Below are 9651 nucleotides of genomic sequence, written 5' to 3' on the forward strand. Positions count from 1 at the left end.
TCCCACCTCTCCTTTACTCCAACCCATTAACTCATCTCAGATTGTTCATCCTTCAATTATACAAAGCAGGGAGCAAATCTGGCAAAGGTGGAACAATCTTTAGAGAATCAAGGAGGAAGAAGAAACTTAGTGGGTAAAAGCAAAATTCTCTGAGGGGGAGAGGAGCGGAATTTCATACCCTGCATGTTAACGGTATGTGTTGCTTGTGCATACACACGTGCACCCACATACAAACACGCAGGCAGAGAGACTATGCATGATTAAAAGAGGTGGAAGAGACAATGGCTCCAAAACCTATTTAAGAACACAACAGGGACTGTGTATTAGGTGGTTTAGGAATTACTGTTAATTGTCTTGGGTATAATCATGATATTGCGGTTATGTGGAATAATGTCCCCATTCACTTGAGAAGTATTTGGGGGTGACGTATCACGGCATTCTCAACCTGTATTCAAGTGAGTCAGAAAAGAATGTGCACATTTATAGAAAAAACTTGCTTAAACACAAACTTCATCCGATGTGTGTATATATGGAACAAGCAAGAACGAGAAAGCGCGTGTAGCAAAATGAGATTGTGACTATGTACTATTCTGTCAACTTTTCTGTCAGTTGGTTTTAAAAATAAAAACGAATGAAAAATAAATAAATAATAAGTAAGGAAATAAAGGCCCTTTCACATGTGCACTAAATATCCCCCACAACGCCAAATATTCTTATAAGCTCTCGCTGCACTGACCTGAGGGGGGAACAACACCCACAGCCCTTCATGTTGGGAGCGATTATTTACTAAGCCCTCAGGGAACGCAGCTTTCGGATGGAAAAGTAAGAGCTTCTGGGCAGTGCCTGGAGGAGGACTAGCCCTGGAGGAATCAAGATAACCTCTTGAGCATTTCCTGATGGCCTCAGCACAGCGGCCCCTGCACAAGACAGTCTGCCTTCTTCTTTGCCCTTATACCTCCCCTCCTGATAAATGACCAAGATTCAAACATGAATATGACGCAGCCCCAATCCTCCAGTTATTTATTCCAAGAATGCCTGCTTAATTTATTGTTCAAATGAAGATACTTTTCAGAGTGAAAGAGGATGCTAACCAGACAGGGTGCTAGGACAGAGCATATACTGGGGCTGTCCCAGGAAATCTGGAGCTGTCTTAGGAACATCTGGATATATGGTCATCCTATTTATTTTCCAGGAGTGGGTATATTAGACACGTAAAATGCTGGCAACAACAATGTTCATTTAACTATGTAACAAAATAATACAAAGCAACTGCCATCGACAAATTGCCTGGACGTTCAAAGGTAGGATAAAGTAATTTCTTTGGAGGAATCAGGAAGAAATTCATGAAGGAGGGCCATTTCACATTGGTCTTAAAAACAAGAATAGTATTTCTGTACGTAGAGATGGAAGGGAAGGGAAGGCCATTCCAAATGGAAATAATTACATGAGCAAAGGCCAAAGTAGGAAAGCATGAGAGTTTACCAGGGAAATTGAAGCAATCTAATGTAGCTGATCTGAAGGGGTGTCCAAAGGAAAAAGAAGAGATGAACCTAGAGAGGTAAATTGGAAGCACAGTGAAAAGTATATACTCAGTCCAATAGGCAACAGAGAGTCACTGAGGGTTTTTGAGAAGGACAGTAATAAGGCTGCAGAGGGCCTTGAATGTCAAGCTAAAGACTTAAGGCCCTCTAAGTCAAGCTAAGACTTAAGGATCAGATAGATCTTTTGTAGAACAATCTTCTACAATAAAACACCCATAAGTATCAACCAGTCTGCAAATAAGAATGATATAAACCAAAAGAAAACTGTCACAGAATGAGAGAAGCTATTTGCAAATGACGTATCAGATAAAGGGCTAGTATCCAAAATCTATAAAGAACTTATCAAACTCAACACCCAAAAAACAAATAATCCAGTGAAAAAATGGGCAAAACACATGAATAAACACTTCTCCAAGGAAGACATCCAGATGGCCGACACATGAAAAAATGCTCAACATCACTCATCATCAGGGAAATACAAATCAAAACCACCATGAGATACAACCTTACACCTGCCAGAATGGCTAACATTAACAACTCAGGCAACAACAATTTTATTTCAATAAATAAAATTTAAAGAAAGTATCTTTTAGGGAAATACAAATCAAAACCACAATGAGACACCACCTTACACCTGTCAGAATGGCTAACATTAACAACTCAGGCAACAACAGAAGTTGGCAAGGATGCGGAGAAAGAGGGTCTCTTTTGCACTGCTGGTGGGAATGCAAACTGGTGCAGCCACTCTGGAAAACAGTATGGAGGGGCCTCAAAAAATTAAAAATAGAACTACCCTATGACCCAGCAATTCCACTACTAGGTATTTATCCAAGGGATACAGGTATGCTGTTTCGAAGGGACACATGCACCCCCATGTTTACAGCAGCACTATCAACAATAGCCAAAGTATGGAAAGAGCCCAAATGTCCATTGATGGATGAATGGATAAAGAAGATGTGGTATATATATACAATGGAGTACTACTCAGCAATCAAAAAGAATGAAATCTTGCCATTTGCAACTACGTGGATGGAACTGGAGGGTATTATGCTAAGTGAAAGTCACAGAAAGACAAAAATCATATGATTTCACTCATATGAGGACTTTAAGAGACACAACAGATGAACATAAGGGAAGGGAAACAAAAATAATATAAAAACAGGGAGGGGGACAAAACAGAAGAGACTCATAAATGGAGAACAAACTAAGGGTTGCCAGAGGGGTTGTGGGAGGGGGGATGGGCTAATTGGGTAAGGGGCATTAAGGAATCTACTCCTGAAATCATTGTTTCACTACATGCTAACTAATTTGGATGTAAATTTAAAAAAAATAAAAAATAGAATTAAAAAAAAAACAACTGTCACAGACACTGATGTCATAAGCTTCTCAAAACCACCTTTATTCCTTCTGATGGGTGGTTCTGTTTTTGTGTGCTAGGTCAAGTATTACTTCTGGCAAATTTTCTCAGGAGCCCTGTGGCCAGAAAGCCAGTGTCACAGAAACAGAAACGAGAGAGTTAAAATGTTCAGAATTGTCCAAGCTTGAGAAGATGAAAAGAGAAAGCACAGCACTTGAACTAAAGGAAAAGCAGGTTACCAACAGGGGAGGGATGTGATAAATTTCCTTTGAAGATCGGAAATTATGTTTTGAAGGCAAAGCTAATTTTAATGCAAATTCTTCTACCCCCCACACACAAAAAAGCCTAGGCAATCTCACATTTAATAAGATTAATTATAGTTTTTCCCAAAGGTTAATTTATAGATATGTATTGGATTACATGGAGAATTTTACGGGGAAAAAATTAAGACAGTGTTTTGATCATTTTTAGTTTTATCCCAGATATCTGACAAGAGCACATGCCTCATAGACGAATATGTTATTGTAGAGAAAACTATTAATATCAAATCTTTTCAGCAAAGCAATCTCATTTCCAGAAAGAATGGCCTGACAGGAAGCCAGTGCTCTGGTCTCTAAACACAAAGCCCAGAATATTTGTAAACAGAAAGCACATATGCTCTTTCTATAGAGGGCGTGCCCTGTTCTACAAACACTATTCCCTGGTCAGCTGAGGCCATAAAAGAATGAAGAAAAGGCTGATCTAGAGAAGTAGTTCTTGAATTTTCGATCCATGGAGTTTTATATCTACAAGGACACCCAGGAAAAGTAAGCAGGAGCCAACTTGAAAAGGCTGCCACTGGGCTTTGAGCTTGCAAAATGATAATTGTAACTAAATGAAACCCATTATATGCTTACATCCACAAGGTCACACACGTATATATACCTTTGGAAGATGAAAGGGAACAAATTCATTATTTTGAAACCTGATAAACAAGAAGATCCAAATATTTTTCTTGTCTCTCCTATTATATGAACTATATACCACTGAGTGACCAAAAAATAGAGGGAGGTAAACAATTCTTTATAAAAGTATTCCACCTGATAAATTAAAAAAAAAAAGTCTAAACTAGAATGTCAACTCCAGGACATAAGTAATTCTAAGCACTGAGCATCAACAATTGTTAAGTTTACAAAAAGAGGGATCAGGCAGATATTACACACTTCCTGAACACTCCTTTAAAACTGCCAAAAAAAAAAAAAAAATTCTATCTGAATCTAACCAAACCTTGAAATCCAGCTACCAAGTTGCAGGAAATATGGAAGACAGAGGAACACAGTGAAATGTCTCAGGAGTATGCAAGCGGCAAAATCCACACTATGAGCAACTCTACTAAGGTCAGAAGGCTGGATTTATCCACGCATAAACTATACAAAAAAGAAAAAGATGGAGCAGGACTCTATATTAAAAGAAAGGTGCATCAATTTTTTAAATGAGTGAATATTTTAAAAAGCATTTTCGGGGCGCCTGGGTGGCTCAGTCGGTTAAGCGGCTGACTTCGGCTCAGGTCACGATCTCGCGGTCCGTGAGTTCGAGCCCCGCGTCGGGCTCTGTGCTGACAGCTCAGAGCCTGGAGCCTGTTTCAGATTCTGTGTCTCCCTCTCTCTCTGCCCCTCCCCTGTTCATGCTCTGTCTCTCTCTGTCTCAAAAATAAATAAACGTTAAAAAAAAAATTAAAAAAAAAAAAAAACATTTTCTAGGGATACACATTTGGGTGATTACTATAAAAGTCTGAATAATGGTCACTTATGAAGGAAAGTAGAAGGACTATAATTGAAACCAGGCATGTGGAAGAGGTGTCTGGGGTGAGGGGCAAATTTCTATTTCCTGACTTGGGTGGTCGTTACAAATGTTTTAGCCTTATGGGTATTTATTAAGCTATGTATTTGATTTGGAAGGGGGGTGTCTTTCTGTGCTTTGTTTTACAATAAAGTTGCTTAATTTAAAAAAAAGAAGAAGAAGAAGAAAGAAATGTCCAGCAAACTCCTTAGAAGCATGAAAAAGCATCTAAAGAACCACCCGGTATTTTCCAAATTTGGCGGGGCGGGGAGGTGGGGTGGTGTGTGATAGGTAAATAAGGCAATGATTCCTATTGGGGGAAGGTGAGTTAAAATATACTCACTACATTTCTATGATCGATACTAGAAAAGGGTCAACTAAAAAAACTTTAAATTTTTTTTAATGTTTATTTATTTTTGAGAGACAGAAAGAGACAGAGCATGAGCAGGGGAGGGGCAGAGAGAGAGAGACAACAGAATTCGAAGCAGGCTCCAGGCTCTAAGCTGCCAGCACAGAGTCCGACACAGGACTTGAACCCACGAACCACGAGTTCATGACCTGAGCCGAAGTTGGCCGCTTAACCGACTCAGCCACCCAGGCACCCCCAACTAAGAAAACTTTAAAAGAAAGATATGTTCATTGATATGTAGAACTTTCTGTGGCCTCCATTCCCAATGAACCTCCCCGCAATCCCCAAATTGTGGTAGCCCATCTTCCATGTACAAGAAGATATGGTGTAACAAGCCAGGGGCAGGCCCTATATAAGAATCACAACTTAGAATACTAACATTTTGGAACAAAACCAGCCTCTTCTGCAAATTTTCTCCCTCTGAGAAATAGCTGCTGAGTTCTCCCCTTAAAAGCCAGTTCCTAGGCTCTTGTGGAGACAGGACTTCTGGCCTTGGACATCTGATGACCACATGACCTGAACTGCCCGGTGTAAATTAACTGTGTCACTTGATCCACCAAAATCCACCTGATCCATAAAAATCAGGTAAGTGTAGCCACACTGTCACCGAGTGGAAGTGAAACGTAAGATGTGTCTGTAGCATGTCCTAAAGGTACAAATATTACCTTTAGGTGATTAGGTGACTCAGATTTCCACAGCCACCTCCTCCTGCTACACTGCTTTCTCTCAACCCACACCAATGGCCTCATGAGGAATTCCCTGGAATCAGCTCATGTTGAAAAAAAAAAATGACTCGGGCATATTTTACAGATGATTCCCCATTATACATCAGCACTCACTGGAAATAGATGTGGCCCTGAAAAAATAGTGGAGAAAGAAAAATCTTCCCAGTTGGTAGAACTCTGCAGTACCTCTGGATATCCATTTTCTCTAGACTGAAAGATGGCCGGAAGTACGAATCTATAGTAACTCATAAATAGTGGTTAACGATTTGGCCAGACGTTCAGAGGGAATACAAAGAACAGAATTAAAACACTGGTTAAAAGGAGGACTGAGGAGTAGGTATATGGATGACCTTTTGGAATGGGCAAAGGGTATGAAATATCCATATCCCATGTGCATTCCCATAAAAGAGCATCTACTACAGGGCAGGTAGGTAGACAAGATAACACATTCTGAGAACATCAGTCAGCATTCTTTTCCCAGCTACCCCAGGACTTCTCTTTACAGTGTCCATGGCAGCAATCAAGCAGGTTACACACAGACTGACCAAGGCAAATCTGACTCCTACCATTACTGAGTTTTCAACTCCCCAACAGCAGAAGCCAACAATGAGCTCCGGTGCACTAGCTAGCCACCTGATGGGGGTTGATTTACATTGGTTCCCTTCCATCATGGAGGGGACAAAGATTTGTCTTCGCTGGAGTAAACCCATTCTGGATATGGGCTTACCTTTTGCAAGCGCCACCATCCACATACTTACACAATGCCTTATTTTCCATCATAATCCCCCTCCTATTTCTTCTGGCCAAGACAATTTCCCATAAAAGAAGTCCAGCAACTGGCTTAGGAACATGAAATTCTATGGTCTCGCCACATACTCCATCATCACCAGGAACAGCTGGCCTGACAGAATGGTGGAACCATTTACTGAAGGCTCAATTCCCTTACCAACTGGGAGATAATACCTTGAAAGTTTATGGCACTATCTTTTAAAAAAAAATTTTTTTTTAACGTTTATTTATTTTTGAGACAGAGAGAAACAGAGCATGAACGGGGGAGGGTCAGAGAGAGAGGGAGACACAGAATCCGAAACAGGCCCCGGGCTCTGAGCTGTCAGCACAGAGCCCAACGCGGGGCTCGAACTCACAGACTGTGAGATCATGACCTGAGCTGAAGTCGGACACTCAACCGACTGAGCCACCCAGGCGCCCCTATGGCACTATCTGAACAGGATGCAGTACACACTTTGAATCAACCGCTCATACAGGACGTTATTTCTTCCATAACTAGAACACGTTAAATCTGGGAACCAAAGGTTAATGTTGGAGAATCTGCTTTTATTACTACACCTAATAAGCTAATCACAACAATTTTGTTTCCTGCCCCTGAGATTTGGGGCTCTGCTGGTTTAGAGTTATCAGTTCTCAAGGAAAAATATTTCCATTGCGGCCACAAGAATGATTCCACTGAACTTCAATTTAAGACTGCCCCCTGGTCATTTTAGACCCTCATGCCATTGAGCCAATGGCCAAAAAAAAAAAAAAAAAAAAAAAAAAAAAATTTCTACTGTATGAACTGGGATGATTGGTCTCAATTATCAAGATGAAATAGGCTTGCTGCTAAAGAACAGAGGCATGTCTGTAATCCAGAGGACTCTCTGGGGTTCCATTTATTGCTTCCATGTCTAGTAGTAAAGTTAATAGAAGATTTTACCAGACCAATAAAGGAACGATGACTAAGGGCAGACTCTTCAGGAAGAAAGATTTGTGTCCAACCACCAGAAAAAGAGATCTACAAAGCAAAGAGCTAGTTAAGGGGAAAGAAACATGGAAACAGATAAGGAAAGAAGGAAAATACACAGCTACAGATATGTAATGTAGGTCCTATGTCTATAGATATAAATACATATATATCAATATTGATATATGTGTATATATCAATTATTGCTTATGATCGGTTACAAGAGTGAGAACTGTGGCAACTAAGTTTATTTTCTTCCTTAATTTTGTATATAGAAACCCTTTCCCCCTTTTTCCTTTTGCCTATATCCTATAAGGAACGCTGGTTGATAGTTCACTCCACAAGTTAGTTTTCCAGGCTATAACATAAACGGGATTTTGGCTAACCTATAAAAGAAATTAACATCATCCAAATACGGATGCACTGACTGTGGAACTTGGCACCTCCCTTATCAGGGAAAGAGTGAGTATGTCTTCATTTGTGAAAAGGATAGTGGCATCTGCAGAAGCATTATAATGCAGCCGCTGCTGTGTAAGTTTATAGGGGGGCAGAAGGCTGTGTATGGCTCAGAGGAGACAAAGGGGGGACTTTGCCTAATAGGTCCTGCTCTTACTCAATTCCACATTCTTTCTTCTATGTGCCCTCCTCTGACGACACACCGCATTTCTCAGGCTAACTCACCCCTGCCTTCCTACCGGGTTCTCTCATTTGGGGCACTAGCAGGAGAATGGAAAACAGGAAGAAGGGAGAAGCAGTGGCAGGAGCAATGATGACATCATGGCCAGCACATGTGGGGGCCTGGGCTCCTGCTCAGGCATTTTGGTAACAGAAGTGTATGCAGGGGCTGTCTTCTACTTCTGTGCTCCTTAAAGCTCCTAGCCTAGGGCAAAACTCAGAGTAGGCACCTGGTTGTTCTGTTTTGGTTTTGTTGTGGTTAAAACACACACACAAACACCCCATAAAATTTACCATCTGCAGCATTTTTAAGTGCACACAGTTCAGTAATGTGAAGCATATTCACATTGTGAAACACATCTCTAGAACTTTTTCATCTTGCCAATCTGAAATTCTATACCCATTGAATAACAACTCCCTTTTCCTCCTCCCCACAACCTCTGGTAACCACGACGGTACTTTCTGTTTCTATGACTTTGACTACTTTAGATAAGTAGTCACAGGATTTTTCAAAAATTGACACAATTGTAGACTCTCAGAGTTGAAAATTATCTCAAAAGTAATCCAGGCAAAGGCCTTGCCCTGGGCATGGATCACGCCTCTTTCACCCTAAATTCAGTAAACCTCTATTTTTTGACCAACGGATCTCTGCTGAAAGAATCCCAGTGACCGTCTTCAAATGGTGAGCCACGCTCTGGGTGGGCACTTCTTGTGAATGAATGAATGAATGAATGAATGAATGAATGAACAAATAAATAGATAGATAGATAAATAAATAAATAAATAAAAGGTTCTTCCTTACATTAATCTACGACGTTGAACTTTTACCCACTGCTCTGGGTGTATTCTCCAGCGTGGAGTACATTCCCTTCATCTTCCAAAGGTTCCCTGTCTTTCAGCTGTTTTACAAACATGTTTTTATCAAGTATGTTTTAGCCTGCCATGAGACAGCAAGATCTGCATAAAGAGAGTCAGGAGAATATCAAGTGCTGTTGATATCCAACACTCAGCAACCAGAGTGGCCAGAGGGAAGGCAGCAGAATTCAGAAACTAATTAAAACAATGAATCCTGCTTGCTCCTGGGGTCTGTTACACATCCAGGCCTTTAAAACTACATATTCCACCACATGTTCACAAGATTACTGACAGTTTCTCATTAGGTGACTACTTCGCAATTTAATAAACCAGAAGATTCTCTCCCAGATAGTCATAATATTTGCCACGATGCAAGGACGAAAATGATCACTAATGAAATTTCACTGGCAAAAACCTATCTATTCAAAGTGATTTCTGAAGGTGCAGAGGCAAGACCTCATTCTTGCAATGTTGCTAGAAACATTCATGGCAACCTTTCCCTGAATAATGGGCATAATACATTATTTACTTAT

Source organism: Panthera pardus, unplaced genomic scaffold (assembly GCF_024362965.1).
Source record: "Panthera pardus isolate Hobbes unplaced genomic scaffold, ASM2436296v1 HiC_scaffold_7, whole genome shotgun sequence".
NCBI lineage: Eukaryota > Metazoa > Chordata > Mammalia > Carnivora > Felidae > Panthera > Panthera pardus.